Source organism: Dama dama, chromosome 11 (assembly GCF_033118175.1).
Source record: "Dama dama isolate Ldn47 chromosome 11, ASM3311817v1, whole genome shotgun sequence".
NCBI classification, from domain to species: domain Eukaryota; kingdom Metazoa; phylum Chordata; class Mammalia; order Artiodactyla; family Cervidae; genus Dama; species Dama dama.
The window spans coordinates 78,380,591-78,399,314 of NC_083691.1; the positions used below are offsets into that span (position 1 = coordinate 78,380,591).

At 50.7% G+C, this 18,724-nt stretch overlaps 1 long non-coding RNA gene across 1 annotated transcript in view; it reads right to left on the minus strand.

Annotated features, from left to right (window-relative positions):
* Nucleotides 1-18,724, minus strand: part of LOC133064960 (uncharacterized) — a 166,289-nt gene that overhangs the window by 128,978 nt on the left and 18,587 nt on the right. The gene's annotated exons all lie outside the window — the stretch shown is intronic.

Here is an 18,724-nt window from a genome sequence, read left to right on the forward strand (position 1 = left end):
GCCAGATCATTTTTCACTGCTTTCTTCCAAACAACCTCAGCCCCCAGAGACACTTCTCAGCAAAGACAAAATAAAAGTGTCCCAGTCACCCTGCCCCCATCTGCGGCCGAATGTAGGGACTGAAACAGACCAGGGATGGAGGAAAGGCGTGGACGGGCCGGAAGCCACACATCTCTGGACTCCGGGAACACGGTGGCTGCAGCGGCCCATGCCTGCCCACTGGAGAGCAATGAGGGGAAGACTCTCATTGTCACTTCGGACAGATCTGCTCGATTCTTGGGTGCCATCTGCCTGCCCATCCTGGAACTGAGAACTCGGGGGATCCTGCCTCCTGGAACAGAGAGAGGGGGCAGAACCAGAGGAGTAGCTGCGGGAAGCTCTCATCCACGATTCCGAAACCCAGCAGGGCCAGCCAGGGGCCAGGGCGCCAGGCAAGTAAACACAGGGCAGCAGTGACGCGTGTGGTTTAGGCTCTGATGGTGCAGAACCAAGCAAATGGCCTCACTCACAGCCGGGGGGGCAGCGAGGGGAACCCAGACAGGCCTGGGTTCCAATCTTGCTCTGCTGTTGACTGGTCATGGGACTTGGGGCAGGCCACCCGACCTTGGCCTGCATTTGCCGCTTTGTGAATCAAGGATGACAGCAGCCGCCTCTCAGAGGGGCTGTGGGGTGGCGCAGGGACGGAGGGCAGCATAAGCATGGGTTTAAACCTCCATTATAATGAGTCAGACCTTTGGCATTGGGGGAGCCAAGACTTGGGAGCTGAAACTTCAGCCTGGAGAAACTGCAGGGGAATGATGGTCTCTGGGCTATAGGTGTGGGTCATGCCCTTCTCCAGCAGAATCTGAAGTGGTTGAGAAACTTCACGCCTTTACTCTCTTCATCCCTTTACCCCTTTACTCTCCCCTCCACAGGCTTCTCAGAAGCCCCCAAGGGCCTCACAGTGGAACCGGCAGAGAGCACAGACAAGCCAGGAGGACACCGCCATGCTTCTAGTTCACAGCACACCCCCCGCAAGGGCTGCAGCTCAGCTCGGGGAAGAAAGGGAGAACTCCATCCCTCAGCGCCACCCCCTGCCCCCCACCCCCGCCAGCCGTCCCAGCCCCCACCGGCTCGCACTGGCACTCCTATGACTCTGGGCTCCCCTGACCCTACCTTTCTTCTTTTCTCCTCCCAGCCTCCCCTGCAAAAGCCAGTCCCTGAATGGAGATACCAGGAATCAGATGCCTTGTGCACGGGGCAATGAGGTGTGCAGAAAGAGCTTTCTAGCAGAGGTGGGTGGGTGGTTCCAGCATCTCCTGAGACAGCGAGGAGGATGGGGTGGTCATGCCAGCTTTGGCCACGGGGCTCCCAGTCAGTTCCTGGATGGCCAGAACAGGGAAAATTCAAGACCACCCCTCACATTTCCCTCTGTAGACTGAAGAGGCTTTAGGAGTAGTTTCTGTCATTGTTAGAGAGAATACGGTCATTACAAGACCAAGAGAAGCCACTGCCACATGATCAGCCCAGGCTAAGAGGTTATCGGAGTTACACGACTCCCTCACACACACTCAACTTAGTCCATGAAAGTATGACAATCACATGCCCCTGCTCAGACTCAGTCAACATGGCTAACCAAGGTCTCCAAGCCAGTCTTGAGTTCCGGACAATCACGTGGCCCAGCCACTGTCAATCCCAAAATATTGTGACTACGCAGAAAAAGGTGCTTTTCTTTCAGGATACTTTATTGCCATTAGTCAGGAAATTATCATGATATACTTTAGGGTTAGACCAAGCACCACCTGCCATAAGAAATACACAAACTGTCCAACTTTGGAGTCAATAAAATTATTATAACAAAATGAAAAAGAATTCCAAATAATAAAACTGTCTGTGCTAGGAACTGAGCTCCTTAGGTGTGGTACCCTTGTGTAATCCTGGGGCAGCCCCACCTCTGGCCTCCAATCACCCTGTCATGAGCTGAATTGTGCCCCAAATTCTTATGCTGAAGCCCTAATCCCAGAACCTCAGAATGTAACTGTTTTTTTTAAATTTAGGGCCTTTAAAGAGGTGATTAAGTGAAACTGAGGCTCTTAGGATTCGCCCCAATCCAATCTGACTGGGGAACCTATAAGAGGAGGAGATCTGGACACCCAGAGGGACACCAGGGGTGCCTGTTCTGGGAAGAGGCCACAAGAGAGGTGGCCACCTGCAAGACAAGGAGAGAGGCCTCGAGGAAACACAACCTGTCGACCACTTGCTCTTGTGCTTCCAGCCTCTAGAACCATGAGAAAATACATTTCTGTTGTTTAAGCCACCCAGCCAGTGGTATTTTGTTACGGCAGCCTGAGTTGGCTAATACATCCTCTTCCCCTGTCCCCAAAACAAAAATCAGGGCTTCCCTCAAAATAATCCCTTGGGAAGGGGGAACCGCCCTGATAAACACAGACTAGCACGCCCTGTCCTGTACACTGACGTATCACACCCTGACCATGTACAAGCCCCAAGGCAGATCCCACACCGTCGGCTACAGTCCTTTAACAATTCCAGCACACAGTGATCTGGAAATGCCACCCTGCACCGAGAAGGCACCGAGAAGGATCTGCACCGTGGTCCTGTGTAGAGAACGCAGGCTGCCCTCTGCTCCACGAGGCAGGCCACGCACCAAGCCCCCTGTTCACGCGGCACCCAAGCCCCTACGATGGAAGAGGAGGCCTGGGGAGACTGTGGCTGAGGAAAGCCACATCCATCTCGCCTCCAACCATGCAGCGGAAGTGTCCTGGAGAAGACAGGGGTTGCCGTCTCCACAGGGACGGTGTGGAGGCTCCATGGCAGCCAGTGGGGTCAACATCTCTTTTAGGTCCAGGGCCTTGGGCCCACGTTTCTTTGAGGGATCCCCCAAATGGTTTCATCTCTTTTAAAACCAGGAATAGAAAAACAAACATAATAATGAATTCAGCCTCCATTATATTTACCTTTATACCAGCACAGTCTGAAGATTACTTATTTAAAATAAAGCATAATTTTAAGTGTTTTTTTTTTTTTTTAATGGAGAAAGAATCTCACAAAAGCATAGAAGCTCTGGGCGCAGCAGGTGTTGAATGCCAGGGTCTGAACTAGTGTAGGACTTGCTGCCTGTCTTTGTTTTCTATTGCTCTGCTAACAAGTCGGGATTCCCCGGTGGCGCTAGTGATAAAGAAGCTGCCTGCCAAGGCAGGAGACTTAAGAAACACAGGTTCGATCCTTGGGTCAGGAAGATCCCCTGGAAGAAGGCAGGGCAATGGAGGAGGGCAAGGCAATACAGGAGGGCACCCCAGTATTCTTGCCTGGAGAATCCCATGGACGGAGGAGCCTTGAGAGGCTGCCACCACTGCTTGATCGGGCTTCCCTCATAGCTGAGTTGGTAAAGAATCTGCCTGCAATGCAGGAGGCCTGGGGTCAATCCCTGGGTTGGGAAGATCCCCTGGAGAAGGGATAGCCTACCCAATCCGGTATTCTAGCCTGGAGAACTCCATGGAATGTATAGCCCAGGGGGTGGCAAAGAGTTGGACACGACAGAGTGACTTTCACTTAACTACTTAACCACTGCTTGATTCCAGGGTCTCTTCCTCCATTTCCAAGCCGGCAGCGGTGGGCTGAGTCCCCACACGTAATCACTCTGAATGTCCTGCCCTCTCTTCCACTTCTAAAGACCCTATAATCACACTGCCCTTCCCCCAGATAATCCAGAATGATCCCCAATCTCAAGATCCTTAGCTTAATCACACCTGCTGTGTAAGAGAACATATTCACAGGTTCCAGGGCGTAGGACACAGATATCATTGAAGTCCAGGATTGTGCCTACCATAGGCTTTGTAGTAAGGCAATCATCAGGTATAACTGACCATATCCTGTTATGGAGGAAGGGGCCATGAAGGCAGAAGTGTGTAGGCTTACAGAAGTCACTGTGCGGAGGGTGTTGAGGGTTGGGGTCTGAACTACTGTGGGGACTTGCTGCCTCTCTCCTTCACAAGGGTCTAAAATGTAAGCCCCTTAGGACAGGCTGCCCCCAGCAGGTTTCAGAAGCTCACTGTCCCTCCCCAAAGCAGGTCCAACAACACCCATCCTCACATTCATGTAGCCGAACCCACGCTGGAGGCCACTGGGCAAAGCAGGAGTGGCCAGGGCAGACAGGGGGATGGGTCTTGAGCCAGGGGCAACACAGGGTTCGGCCTGGGGGGCAGCAGCCGCACCCGGTCTCCCCTGTGCGCTGGAGAGAGGCTGGTCAGCAGGTCCCGCTCAAAGACTTGTCTGTGTGGAGCACACAGCTCCTTCCATCCAGGTTCAAATCAGCCCATCTGGCTGCACTCAGCTGGTTGCAATTGCAGCCCCACTGGGCTGGGGTTTCACTTTTAACACTGATTTATGGAAAACACAAGGTTGCCTGAAATCCATTCAAATTCCTCCTCTGTGAAGCAATGGCTGTGTGAGGAAGGGGAGGGCTCTGGCACCCTAGCGTGGGGTAAGGGAAGTGGAGGTGGGGAGCATCCACAAACCTGGAGTTCCTCCCACAAGGAAGAACCCCTAAGGAGCAGAGCCACCCTGCGGGGCTGGGAGAAGGCCTCCTTGGAGAAGTAATGTAGTCACGCAGTGGAATTCTACACAGCGTAGAAAATAAGCAAGCCAGAGTCACACATGTCCACATGCTGGAATCCCTAAACATATTGAGAGGCAAAAACTGATTGCACAAGAATACATATTAGAATGACATTATTTATACAGAGTTTCAGAGCATACAAAACAACTCTGTAAACACTTTTAGATAACATGCATATGTAGTAAAAAAGTTAAAGAAATTTGTGATGCCAAATGTGCTTTCCAGGTGGGGCTTGTGGTAAAGAACCCGCCTGCCAATGCAAGAGACAAGGTTCGATCCCTGGGTGGGGGAGATCCCCTGGAGGAGGGCATGGCAACCCACTCCAGTATTCTTGCCTGGAGAATCTCCATGGACAGAGGAGCCGGGTGGCTCCAGTCCATGGGGTCACAAAGAGCTGGACACGACTGAAGCGACTTAGCACACACACAATTATTTCCTGGGGAGGAGGGGAGTGCAGTGGAAGGAAGGTGTGTTTGGGAGGTGCTCACAGAGGTCTTCAACTGCGTTTGTAATTGTATTTCTGAAACCAGTGTGTGTCTACGTAGGTGTGAATTAGCTCACCATCCATTCGGGTATTTTCAGGAGAATGAGGCCTGAAGACGGTGGAGGATGAAAGAAAATTCTCCAGCTTCACATCCAGTGAGCCCTAGATCCAGAGTCCCCGAGGAGCTCTCCCAGTGACTCGGTGACTCTCAGAGCAACACCTGTGGAGAGTGACGACGCGCCCACAGCCAGACCTGGGGCCCTCCTCTCACTCCTGCATCGCTCACAGATGAGTGCGGGAGGGGCGGGCAACGCACTCAGGAGAGACCTCTGGCTGCCCCAGAGGGGTCCTCGGGCAGTGGGGTGATAGCAAGCTACCTGAAGTCCCCACTGCGCTTGAGGCCTGGGGTGAGGGCTCCTGCCTGGGGTCCCAGAGCACCGCTCTCACCCTATAGACCGATTCTCCCAGACGGCCCAACCCTCACACCCCTAGACTTTCCCCTCCCTCCACACAGGCCTCCTAGGAAAAGCAGGAGTCCATATAACTGTTCCAGGCCAGAACCCAGGCCTGCGCCACAGGTGCAGCTGCAAACCCCAAGACCACCCAGAGGGCCCAGGGCACAGTCATCTCCCACTCCTGCTCCTCCCAGAACCAGGAGACGGGGCCTGGCCTGCTCCTACCTGCCTCCTGCAGCAGAACTGGCTGCCAAGCGTGTCCTGGCTGGAGGCTCACCCCCACCACCCCAGAGCCCAGCTGTCCCCTATGACGTCACCAGAGGGTTGCATTTTAAAGCGTTAAACATTCAGAGACACGAAAGCACTTGGGGAAGTGGTCACTGTGGAGCAGTTCTGGGGGAGGGGCGGAGGGCCGGGCTGTAGCCGATGCTGTGGAAGATGCCCTCAGCCTGCAGCAGCTTTGCTCCCAGGATAAAGTCCCAGAAAGAGTGGGCCCGAGCCCCAGGGCTCTCCTGCCTGCCTCATTCTGTGCCTGTGGGTGGCCTGCTGCCTGCTGCCAGGGAGCTGGTCTTGCTCACGTATTCAACAAACACATACTAAGCACCTGCGGTGTGCCTTGCACCTTGCTGGGGAGTCGGGGGTGAAGGAACAGCTCCATCCATGCTCTGAAACATGCCTCAGATGGATCAATGGCAGCACAGTCATTTCAGAGAACCTGGAGGCTGGGTGAAGGCTTCAGACCAACGAGACAGACTCGTCGATAGAAAAACGACTAACACCTAGGAGGTGACATCACTGCCCAAGGTCACAGGCTAACAAAGTGCAGAGCTGAGGCCTGAGCTCTTTCCCTGCCCTTTGATGATCCCAGAAGCCTCAGAGGCCCTGAACCCAATGTGAGTGTCCCTCCCAAGTTTGCTGGTCACTGCCAGGCTGTCCCTGGGAACCCAGGTTGAGCCCAAGAACACCTTCTGGGGACAAGACTGGGGCTCTGGGCCCTGCTCCATGCCCTCCCACCCCAGTGGCCACACACAGAGCAAAGCAGAAATGTCCCATCTCAGGCCAAAGGCCACTCTCTCCCTTTCTTCCAACCTAAGAACACGGGGCAAACTTACAGGTGCCCAGCTCTTCCCCCCAAACCCAGTGATTCTCCAGTATTCCCCGTCTCTGGAGAAGGTATCACATCCTCCTACTGCAAAACCCAGAACCCAGGAAGCCGTCTTTGACATCCATCTGGCACCTGCATGGATAAGGCTCCCTGACCCAGGGTGGCCACTCCCCGTCCTCCGTGCTCCAGGCTCCCTAGAGGGGCTCCCTCAGGACAATGCCCAGCGGAAGAACAGGGCTCTGCGTCCCTGTCTGGAGACCAAGCAAACCTATGCTACCCCAGGACAGTGTAGGCAACACATCCAGCTCTCAGGAAACAGGCTGTGTCCAGCCTTCAGTAAGGGGCGTGAGCCTTCACGTCACCTGATGCCAGGATTCCCCTGTGAGCTCAGGGCCGAGGCCTGGATGTCTCGGAGTACATCCCCGAACACCCACAGCGCAATATCCTCGGCGTTTCACACCAGCAGAGGGGCAACCGAGCCAGGACCAGCCAGCAGACATGTTTTGCTTGGCCCACACCATGTTTTAAGTTGGATTTTGTTGCCAACATGTAACATTAGGAGAGTCCACATAGAAGTCCAGATGTGAAAATAGAAGAACTGGCTTCACTGGGATGGCATTCCAAAATTGCACCCCTTTCCTGCTGTGAAGGGGTCCCCCCTTGGACAGAGTACGTGCTCCAAGGAGCTTCAGAGCCACCCCTCCTCACAGATTCCCAACCCTGGGTCCCATCCCTCCTCTCCTTTCACCCTCTCCAGGGTCCCCACGGGCAGTGGGGCTTGTGAATCCTCGTTTTAGGATGTGAGAACAATTCTGCTGGTGGGGTATTATGGCTCCCTGATCCATAGGTGCGGCGGGATGGTGCTTTCCATGGCCCGCAGCAGCCAAAGTGGGAGGTCAGCCGCCTGGTTAGGAAAGAGAGCCAGCCTGGGTGGGGGGCAACCCCAAAGGCCACAGCGAGAAGGGACAACTTTGCCACACAGTCTGCAGTCAAGCAAGGGAGGAGAGGCTGGTGAGCCTGACGTTCGGAGAGCTATGCTGGTTACAGCCAGAAAGGTGATGGATGGCTGAGCCTGGTGAGGGCTGTGAGCTGGCGTTTCTCTTCTTGGATTCTTCTTCTTCATTTTTCACTGGAGTATAGTTGCTCTACGTGTTGTGTGAGTTTCTGCCGTACACCAAGGTACAGCAGAGACTAATCAGTAAATCAGCTATATGTTTACACACATCCCCTCTTTTTTGGATTCCCTTCCCATTTAGGTCACCACAGGGCCCTGAGGAGGGTTCCCGGTGAGCAGGTTCTCATAAGTTTATCTATTTTATACATGTGTGCTGTGTGCTAAGCCGCTTCAGGCGTATCTGACTCTGTGCGACCCTATGGACTATAGCCTGTGAGGCTCCTCTGTCCATGGGATGCTCCAGGCAAGAATACTGGAGTGGGTTGCCATGCCCTCCTCCAGGGGATCTCCCTGACCCAGGGGTTGAACCAGCATCTCCTGCACTCCAGGTGGATTCTTTATCGAATTTTATACACACTAGTATATATATGTCATTCCATCCCTCACTCCATCTCCCCCACCCCACCCCAGTATCCATGTGTCCATTCTGTACATCTGTGTCCCTGTTTCCTCTTAGATTCTAAAGTAAGCCTCCTTCCAGAGTACAAGGTCATCTCCTCGGTCCTTCTGCCCCCATCCCCAAATTCAAAGCTCTCCACTTCCCCCTAGTCACAGCCCCCCAGCCCAGGAAGCAAGAGACTTACAACCCAGATGACGCCTGAGCCTGCCCCAGAGATTCCCCAGAAAGAGGTGATTGAGAGGCTTGCTCACCACCGAGGGACCGCCACCAGCTTAGGAGTGAATTTAACTGCAAGAAGAAGGAGTTTAAAATCCCAAGGTGACCAGAAGGAGGGACAGAAGCAGAAACAGGAGGAAGCGAAGGGTCTGAGGGCAGGAGCCAAGGAAACACACATTGGTAGGGCGTGAGGATGGGGCAGGGAGGCCTGCTCTGAGAACAGGGCATTCCACGGAGACGCTGAGATCAAAGGGGAAAATCTGATTTTTCAGATGCCTTCCCCACTGTCCTACCCTCAAGTCTATCCAATCTGAATTCAGTTACTGGAAACCTGAGTCCAGACTTGACTGGCATCCTTCTGCTTCTTGCCTTCTTCCTCCGTGCACACACCCCAGCCAAGACAAAGAGCAGGCCCTGAAGTCAAGTGTGCTCAGGTCACAGAGAGACAAAGGGATGACCATGAACGCCACCTGGCCAGAGAAACCATGAGACAAATGGACAGCTTCTCCTGACGACCCCAGTTCACAGCCAGGACATGGATGCCAGACAAAATCACCATTGCGCAAAAACAAGCCTTCAGGCAAAGCACAATTGTCCATTTCTCTATGTTTACATAAATATCAGCTGACTTATCATTCGGCAGGCACCAGAGATTTAATGAAGACTTATTGGAGGAAAACTGTAGAGGGAAGAACTCCAAACTGTTAACCTAATATTTTCCTGCAGATCTGGGCAAGGCAGCCAAGATTTGGTCTGAGCTGTGAGAAGACATCTGTTTCAGGTGATGAGTGAGAAGGTTCTTCAGGCACGTAGTCGTGGAACCACTGTCCTCATATGCCGTTACTTTTGCTGGGTCACTTAGGTAGGACATGAAAGGCATCTGCCATCAGGGCCACCCCCTCCATGCCAACTGGCCACGGGCATCCAGGAGACTTCCCAGCGGGGGGAGGGGTCTACATGGAGTCTTCTGAACTCTCCAGCCCAACCCAGACTGGTTCACCGACCAAGGTCAGAGTGACAAACACAGGGAGGAAACTGAGGACCACAGAGTCCACCAGGTCCTTCCCCAGCCCAAAGCACCTCTTTTCCCTTCTGGCAGACTCCAAGCACTCACTGGTGCTGAGAGCCCCTGACCCCCACTCTAGTGACCCCCACCCTCATGGAGACAAGCCCCTCCCAACCTCCCCACCCCACTGTTTGCTGCTTTTTCCCATAAACCTGTTTGTGCAGCAGGCAATGGCTTCTCAAGCTCCCTCCTTTCTGACAGCACCCCCCAAACAAGCCCGCAGAGCATCCTTTTCATGCTGAAGGCTTTCTGCCAATACTGAAGGAAAACAGAGTGGGAATGATAAAATTTACAACCACGGGAAGGGATGCCTAGGCCTTCCTCTGCTGTTTTATAGTTACAGTCCTTGGCCGGCCAGCGGTAATGTTCCTTTTGCCCTGAAGCCAGTCATCCTCCCTTTTAACCTTTGCCCCCCTCTCCTCCTTCGTCAAACCTCCTCCTCCAGGCGTCTTAACTGCCAACAACTCACTTTCCCAACTTTGATTTATCTCCACCAGAGGGAATGCAAAGTTAGATCCAGCCCCACCCCCAGGGCCTTTTCAAAAAGTAACCCAAACACACCCAGCAGAACTCAGATTCAGAGGTAAACACTCAGAGCCACTCAGTCCGAGACAAACTGGGGCACAAAGACACACAGCCACGTCCTCGGAGACAAAGCGTTTGTCCACGCCAGACCCCCTGCGCTCCCTCACACTCAGGACAGATCCACAGACAGTCAGGCACACACACCAGAAGTCTGCCTTGCCTTGCGAGCATTTGGAACATCTTTTGAGGAAAAACACTTTGCTCCAAAGAAGGGCTCCTACAGGGCTTTTTTTTTTTCCCCCAGAGCGCCTGGATAAATTGCTTTTGTGCAAAAATAAACACAAGTGAACTGCATTAGCTGGGCGAGTGACACATTAGTTACAGATGCAGGACCTGTCAGAACATTGAGGGAACAGCTTTTATTGGGGAAGGGCTGAGAGACTCATAAAGAACCGGTTGGCAATCTCACATAAACATTTGTGCATTCATATAAACACCGCCTACCACAAGCACTGGCCTGGCTGCCAGCGAGGCCTGGAACAGCCCTCTCCCCAGTTCTCAGAGTAAAACCCTGCGGGAAGACGGGGGAAGGGTCACAAGCACCTTCCCTCCCATAGTCCCAGCTCCTGGACTCACTGCTCGAACCCTGGGTTGGGGGGGCGGGGGGTGGACAGGGAGGGATGCCAGTTCCATCCAAAATGCCTCCAGAGACGGAGGGTTGAGACCCAGCCACAGCAGACAACAGCTCTGCTTCCCTCCCCCTACACAGAATAGAACAGAACAGGGGATGTTATTGCAACTGGGGGGCTGCCTTATTAAGTAAAATAAGAAAAAAATAAGATTTAGAAAAGGCAGAGGAACCAGAGATCAAATTGCCAACATCTGCTGGATCACCGAAAAAGCAAGAGAGTTCCAAAAAAACATCTACTTCTGCTTTATTGACTACACCAAAGCCTTTGTGTGGATCATAACTGTGGAAAATTCTTAAAGGGATGGGAATACCAGACCACCTGACCTGCCTCCTGAGAAATCTGTATGCAGGTCAAGAAACAACAGTTAGAACTGGACATGGAACAACAGACTGGTTCCAAATAGGAAAAGGAGTATGTCAAGGCTGTATATTGTCACTGTGCTTTTTTAACTTATATGCAGAGTACATCATGCTAAATGCTGGGCTGGATGAAGCACAATCTAGAATCAAGATTGCTGGGAGAAATATCAATAACCTCAGATATGCAGATGACACCACCCTTATGGCAGAAAGCGAAGAAGAACTAAAGAGCCTCTTGATGAAAGTGAAAGAGGAGAGTGAAAGAGTTGGCTTAAAGCTCAACATTCAGAAAATTAAGATCATGGAATCCGGTCCCATCACTTCATGGCAAACAGAGGGGGAAACAGTGGAAACAGTGGCTGACTTTATTTTTGGGGGGCTCCAAAATCACTTCAGATGGTGATTGCAGCTATGAAATTAAAAGATGCTTGCTCCTTGGAAGAAATGCTATGACCAACCTAGACAGCATATTAAAAAGCAGAGACATTACTTTGCCAACAAAGGTCCATCTAGTCAAAGCCATGGTTTTTTCAGTAGTCATGTATGGATGTGAGAATTGGACCATAAAGAAAGCTGAGCACTGAGGAATTGATGCTTTTGAACTGTGGTGTTGGAGAAGACTCTTGACAGTCCCTTGAACCTCAAGGAGATCCAACCAGTCCATCCTAAAGGAAATCAGTCCTGAATGTTCATTGGAAGGATTGATGCTGAAGCTGAAACTGCAATACTTTGGCCACCTGATGCACGGCGCTGACTCATTTGAAAAGACCCTGACGCTGGGAAAGATTGAAGGCAGGAGGAGCAGGGGACGACAGAGGATGAGATGGTTGGATGGCATCACCGAGTCGATGGACATGAGTTTGAGTAAGCTCTGGGAGCTGGTGATGGACAGGGAAGCCTGGCATGCTGCAGTCCGTGGGGTCACAGAGAGTCAGACACGACTGAGCGACTGAACTGAACTGAAGTAAGGAATTTACAAAGAATATGCCTCCTGGATGCAACTCCAGTGGGTCCCATCGTAATCAGGGAGCAAGTGAAATGAGGGCAGGGCCACTCTCCATCCAAGGACAAAGTCAGCAGAAGGTGGCACAGACTCGTCTATTCATGAGGACTTCCCTTGACTCCCATTGGGAATACCCTTGCCTTGCGCCCTGGGGGTCTCTCCTCTGAGTCGAACACCTCAGAGCCACATGGAGCTGATCCCATAAAGAAGGCAAAACAGGCCATCTGAGCTGACATGAGCTGTCATCTCTCCTTCTCCCATGGTTCCTGCCCATCCAACCTGCTACCCTCACATGCCTCACCTGTCCCAAGCAAAATCTGCTCTCTAGAAAGCACCTGGTGTATTTATTTGCTTGGAGGTACGAGTAAGAATTGATGCAAAGAACTGATTCATTAGAAAAGACCCTGATGCAGGGAAAGGTTGAAGGCAGGAGGAGAAGGGGATGACAGAGGATGAGATGGTTGGTTGGCATCACTGACTCGATGGACGTGAGTTTGAGTAAGCTCTGGGAGCTGGTGATGGACAGGGAAGCCTGGCGTGCTGCAGTCCATGGGATCACAAAGTCGGACACGACTGAGCGACTGAACTGAACTGAAATGATGAGTCATCATCCATGGCTGTGTTTCATTCTTACCCCTCACCCTCCACTCTGCCACAAATGCTTAAGGCAACGGGACAACATATGAAGTGTTAGGATTTAAAACAAACGGCTAATGCTCAAAATTTTTGTTAAATTTTTGAATTAGCCAAGAAGTGAGAAGAGTTGGGATCTTTTCAGGAAAGAGGAAGAGAACGCTCATTGGCCCCAAAATCACATCATGATGACTGGGTTCAAAATCAGCTCCATCCACCCACAGCTCAGTAACTTTCCACTGGTCCTCTACTGCCCACCACGTAAAAGGCCAACATCCTTGGAATGAGTGGCCTTTTCCTTTATCCGTCATATACGATCTACTCTCACCCCACCCTTCAACCTGATTTCCCTCCCTGGTCCTCAGGCACTTTGGGGTCCAGCCCAACTGGATTCATTCCTCTCTTCTTCATCCACGTGTTACAATTTTGCACTTTCCCTTACATCAACCCCTCTTTCAAGAAGACTTTTTCCTTCCAGTTCTCGGGATCTAGATCCAACCCATCCTTCCAGCCTCAATTCAAAAGGCGCTTCATCTCTCCCTCCTTTGAACTCTAGGAGAGTTTGTCAGTACCTTATTGTTGACTTTCCTTCTTGTTCTAAGTTAATTGTACATCTGGCCATTCCGCATAGAGATTTTTTTTTTAATATTTATTTATTTATTTGGCTGCCCTGGATCTTAGTTTTGGCACTCAGGATCTTAGCTGTAGCATGTGAGATCTTAGTTCCCGGACCAGGGATTAAACCCCAGCCCCCTGCATTGGGAGTGTGGAGTCTTAACTACGGGACTCCCTGGGGAGTCCTTCCCTGGAGATTTTTAAATCTCAGATTTCTGTCATATTAATTTCCCAGGTCTCCTTCTGTCCCAAACCCTAGCCAATGTCTGGGACATGGTCGATGTGTTGCATCCATGAAGGATGACCATGAATGATGCTGTCTGGATTCAGGGTCGTGACAGTGGTGGAGACGTGCTGGGGGGTGTTGGACGAGAGAGATAGCAGTAGTGATGGAAACTGGCCAACAAGTCCTCCCCTGGGCAGTCCCCCTTTGTGCTTTCATGTTGCAGTTCCATAACAGAGAGCGCTGTTGTTGCTTCGGAAGAGAAATTAGGATGCCAGGCAGGTACAGACAGCCAAGCACCAAAGCTCTATTGAGTCAATCTCAGCCGTCTAGGCTGTTTCTTCCTGTCAACAAATGGAATACTTTATGAGCAAACACAAAGCATAGCCCTAGATAGAAATATTGAAGGCTCTTTGGCCAGGACATCCCCCAGGAGGGAACACAATGTAGCCATAATTTATTGTACTCAATATTTTTGCTTCCAATCTTATTTTTTATAGACATTATTTCATAGGCTGCAGCTTAAACACAGATGGAAAAGATTCTGGCTTTGTAATAAGAGAAGGTTATGGCACCCCAGCCCACTGCTCTGTTTGTGTGTGGGTAAACACACATTATTATCATGTCCTTAGGTGGGGCAGGGAGATGCCTTTATTATGTGTTTGGACTTTGATCCAACAATTCTGCCTTCATCTGTCCCCTTGGCCAGGGCCTCCGGATGCTCCCAAGGGGAGGAAGTGACAAACACCACAGCAGGCATGGGAGGAGGGATGGACCAGCCTTTGAAATGCATTCCCAGCTCTGACTGAATCTGCCAAGGCTTAGGGCTTCTAAGGGCCTTGACCAGGGACAAGGCCTAGACCCCAAAGGACAGAGTTGAAAGAAAGTGAACACTATGGTGTTATATCTACGACTGTGTTGTGTGATTTGCACCATCTTTGGTGGGGGGAGGGTTTAGAAAACCAAGTTCACACGGCCTGTAATGCCTTGTGAGCACTCCCCCCTCCACAATATATCACAGGTAGGTTCATGGCAACGACCATCCTTAAAAACACGATTAGGCTTATGATGTTCGTAGTCTGGATGTACTACAGTTCAAAGGGTGGAGAAGAGAGAGGAAGCACAGGAGAGGAGGGGAGGGAGGGCTATGGAGAGATCTAAGGAGGAAAAAGGAGAAAAGAAGAGGGAGACAGCGAAGAAGGGTGGAAAGACACATCACACAGAGCAGAGCAGGGGGTTAGGAATGTCTTGGCCCAAGGTGTGGCCCCCACAGGTTCCCAGACTCACTGCCGGCAGGCAGCCGGCCTAATGGAGCTTGGGCAGGCAGTCTGGAAGCTGTGTCATCCCATTCCTCCTTTCTTTCCTCCCAGGGATAGTTTTCAGCAGACTCTGAGGAACCTTGGGAGTGTGGGTCAGGAAACACTGGGGACTTTGGGCTGATGGGGGAGACTGCAGGAAGGGGCAGCAGCTACATTCAGTGTAGAGGGTCAGTGGAAAGGGAATGGGGGGCAAGAAGGGCTGGGGAGGGGACCTCTAGAGCCTTGGGAAGAGTAAGGCTTCGGCCAGGCTTCTAGGAGAGTCCATGAGAAGGAAGTGCTATGAGCCTTCACACGGCTGCTCCATCCACGGGGTCTCCATCCAGAGAGCTCTGGGGGTAGGGAATGACCCCCTCATTATCTGGCAGAAATGGTATCTTTGATGTCTATTGTACAGACGTTTCTATGGGGCTCAACCTCAGTGGTATGAGTCTGGGGGAGCCGTCCTTGGAGGACCCCTGAGTATTCAAATAGGCCAGAGGAAATGGTAACCCCCACCTAGAAAGCCTTCTGCCTTCACTGGCTCAGGCATTCCTGCCCTACTAGTGACTGTCACACCTGCCCCAGGGGCTTGGCAAGAGATGGAGAGCTTTGAAACACGAGTGGGTGAAGAATCTGCTTCAGGCAGCCACTGGCTTCACGAAGATAGTGCCTACTACCTGGTCTGCTTGAGAAATCTGCCCCAGGTGCCCAGCACAATAGACCAAGAAACCGAATTTCGCAAACGGTTATAAGCAGGTGTGGGAGGCATGTTGCCTTCTGGAGGCCTTCTGTCCTTGGCAGGGGACCGCATTCGCGTCCCCCACCCCCTAACTCCAGGAGTGATGGGAGCCATCGCTCACAGGGCTCCCCAACCCCCACCCCTAAAAACAACATGGGAGCACTCTATCTCTGCCCTGGGACTCCCCAGTTGTGGGAGCTGACGTGTTCTCTTTTTGCTTAAGCCTGTTTGAACTGGTCTTTGGTCACTTGCAGCTGACAATGTCTCAACTGACACCCCAGGCTAATGACTGACTATGAGATATACTTCAAACTGAGAACTAAATCAGAGTGAGAATGAGTCTTTCAAGGGTCAGAGTTCCGTAGAACTTCAGGAGAGAGGCAGGGCCCTGCTAGACTTGTGCAGGACAGCTGGAAGCAGCAATCACACACACACACACACACACACACACACACACACACACACACACACACACACACACACACACACACACACACACTTAGAGAACACACAGATGCCCTGCCCTGGGATCCCACGCTCAGCACTTGTACAGGTGACCTCTAACCCTGGACACCCACTCTCCTGGGTAACACCATTCAGGCCCCACAGAAATGCTTCTCTACATCATTCAGATTAAGTCCTTGAATCAAAGGAAACTGTGTCTAAATGCTAAACAACATGTGGGTTGTGCTGCTCCTGACATCGGAGATGGACGTTGCTCTGGAGCATAGGGATGACTGGATGGTCGAAACACTCAGGTAAGAGAAGTGATTGATCAAACCAATGGACTAATCAATTGATCAAATCAATCAAATCATTGATTTATCAAATCCTTCCTTTCAGAGCAAGAATGCAACAGAAGTAGCACATCTCAACAGCAGCAAACATGCATTTTCTTGCTTCACTTTGTGGTTCCAGCAGCACTTGTAAATTAATACAGCAGTTGTTACCATTGTAAATGGCCGCTGAGGAACACTTTCCAGTATAAATAATTCATATTTCTCCTACATTTGTACATATGCAGGTCAAGATGTAACATGCATGCAGTGTGATACTGATTCTTTACGTTGGCAACTAGACAGACATGGTACAACCCTACAACTGTGAGTGATTATATTTTCATAAAAATATCCACTAGATTTAACTAAACTTTCAAAATCTTTATTAAAATTCAGCTATAAATATTTCATTAAAATTTTTGCACGTATTAGATAAAATGTAATAGCTATACTATTAGTTATATTTGCCTTTTAATAGATAAATGAATATTAGAAAAAAGTAAAACTTACACAAAAAGGCATTTGAAGTTTTGCTCTCTTACAAGTTAATTTGCATTTTTATTAAAATATCCGTAATTTTTATTTTACATTTGTTATCTGTTGCTGTATAAACAATCCTAAAACTTAGTAGCTTAAAATAAACTCTTTTTCTCTGCTGCAGTTCTGTGAACTGACTGGCTCAGGGGTCACTTGGAAAGGGGGTGTCTCTTGTGTGGGTGCAAATGGTGACAAGGTCTAAAGTCCAGTGCAGCTTCAGCCTGACCGCAAGTCCAAGACAGCAGCATCTTTACTCTCACATCAGCTGGGAGGGCTGGAACAAGTGGAGTCCGGTTGACTATGTATTTTCTCCTGTGACCTCTCCACATGGCTAGCTTGGCCTCCTTGGAGCACGGCAGTCTCAGAGGAGTCAGACTTCCTACATGATGGCTGGTTTATCCCAGAATGAGCATCCTAAGAGACCCCGGCAGAAGCCCAAAGGCTTCCTGTGACCTGTCCTCAGAAGTCACGCAACATCAGTTACTGCTTTTTACTGGCAAAAAGTGAGTCACAGGGACAGCCTCGATTCAAGGCAGAGGACTGGACAAGGTCATGAAGACTGGAGATGTGGTTCACTGGGGGCTAGTCTCAAAGACTAGCTACCACAGTCTGCCCTCTGGCCCCGAGTGAGTCAAATCCCTCACACTCACTGTCTAAGACCCCCAAAGTCTCATCCACGAATGAGACTCATGAGGCTTAGGCGCCAAAGCCAGGACCTTGACAGGTCCGCTGTGGAGGAAGCCCCTCAGGTGTGGGTGCTTAGGAACCCTTCCTTGTGATTTGAGGATCTGTGAACTAAAGAGACAAGTTATCTGTCTCCCCAAACCCAACACACAAAAGGAGGTCAGCACAGGACAACTGCAATAGACACTCTCACTCAAAAAAGGAGGAGAAAGTTGCACAGAGCAGTTCGCAAATCAAGTCAGTTCATTGATTAGGGCCTGGTCCTGTGCTCTGGGAGTGGTTATCGGCGACTCTCCACTCTCTGAGTTATCCTTCCTTTTCCAAAAGAAATAGTGGGTGTTTGCAGCTGATTTCTCAGCCTGCTTCCTGACCATAAAAAAAAAAAAAGGTCTCTTCAGGACTTCCTTGGTGGACCAGTAGTTAAGGCTCCACCCTTCCAAAGAAGGGGACGTGGGTTCAATCTCTGGTGGGGGAACTAAGATCCCACATGCCATGTGGCATGGCCAAAAATATTTATTTTAACTTTTTAAATTTTTTTTAAAAAAGGTCTCTCCGTTTGGAACTCTCTTTGTCCCTTTTAATCCAAGCTGAAAAAATTCTATTAAACATCTGTGCCTTTATATATCAAATTATAATCTAATCCTTTAAACAAAAATGTGAAAGTGTTAGTTGCTCAGTCAAGACAACTCTTTGCAACCCCATGGACTATAGCCCACCAGGCTCCTCTGTCCACGGAATTCTCCAGGCAAGAATACTGGAGTGGGTAGCCATTCACTTCTCCAGGGGATCTTCCCAATTCAGGAATCAAACCTGGGTCTCCAGCAATGCAGGCAGGTTCTTTACCACTGAGCCACCAGGGAAGCCCCCTTTAGACAAAAGGCACACCCCAATAACTTCCCAAAAAAGCCCTTCCTATCTTAAGCCACCTGTGAGGTTGCTGTGGGATTTTTAGTGCTGTTCTTCAACATAGAAGACCTAAGAGGTACACCCTTGGCATTCTTAGACGTTCTTTTGTCTACCCAAAGTGTCTAAAGGCACGCCCTTCCATATTCCTGAAGGGTCTTACAGCCGTGACTATGACTCTGCCTGAGAGCACATTTTACTGTCAGCACCCTCTATGTT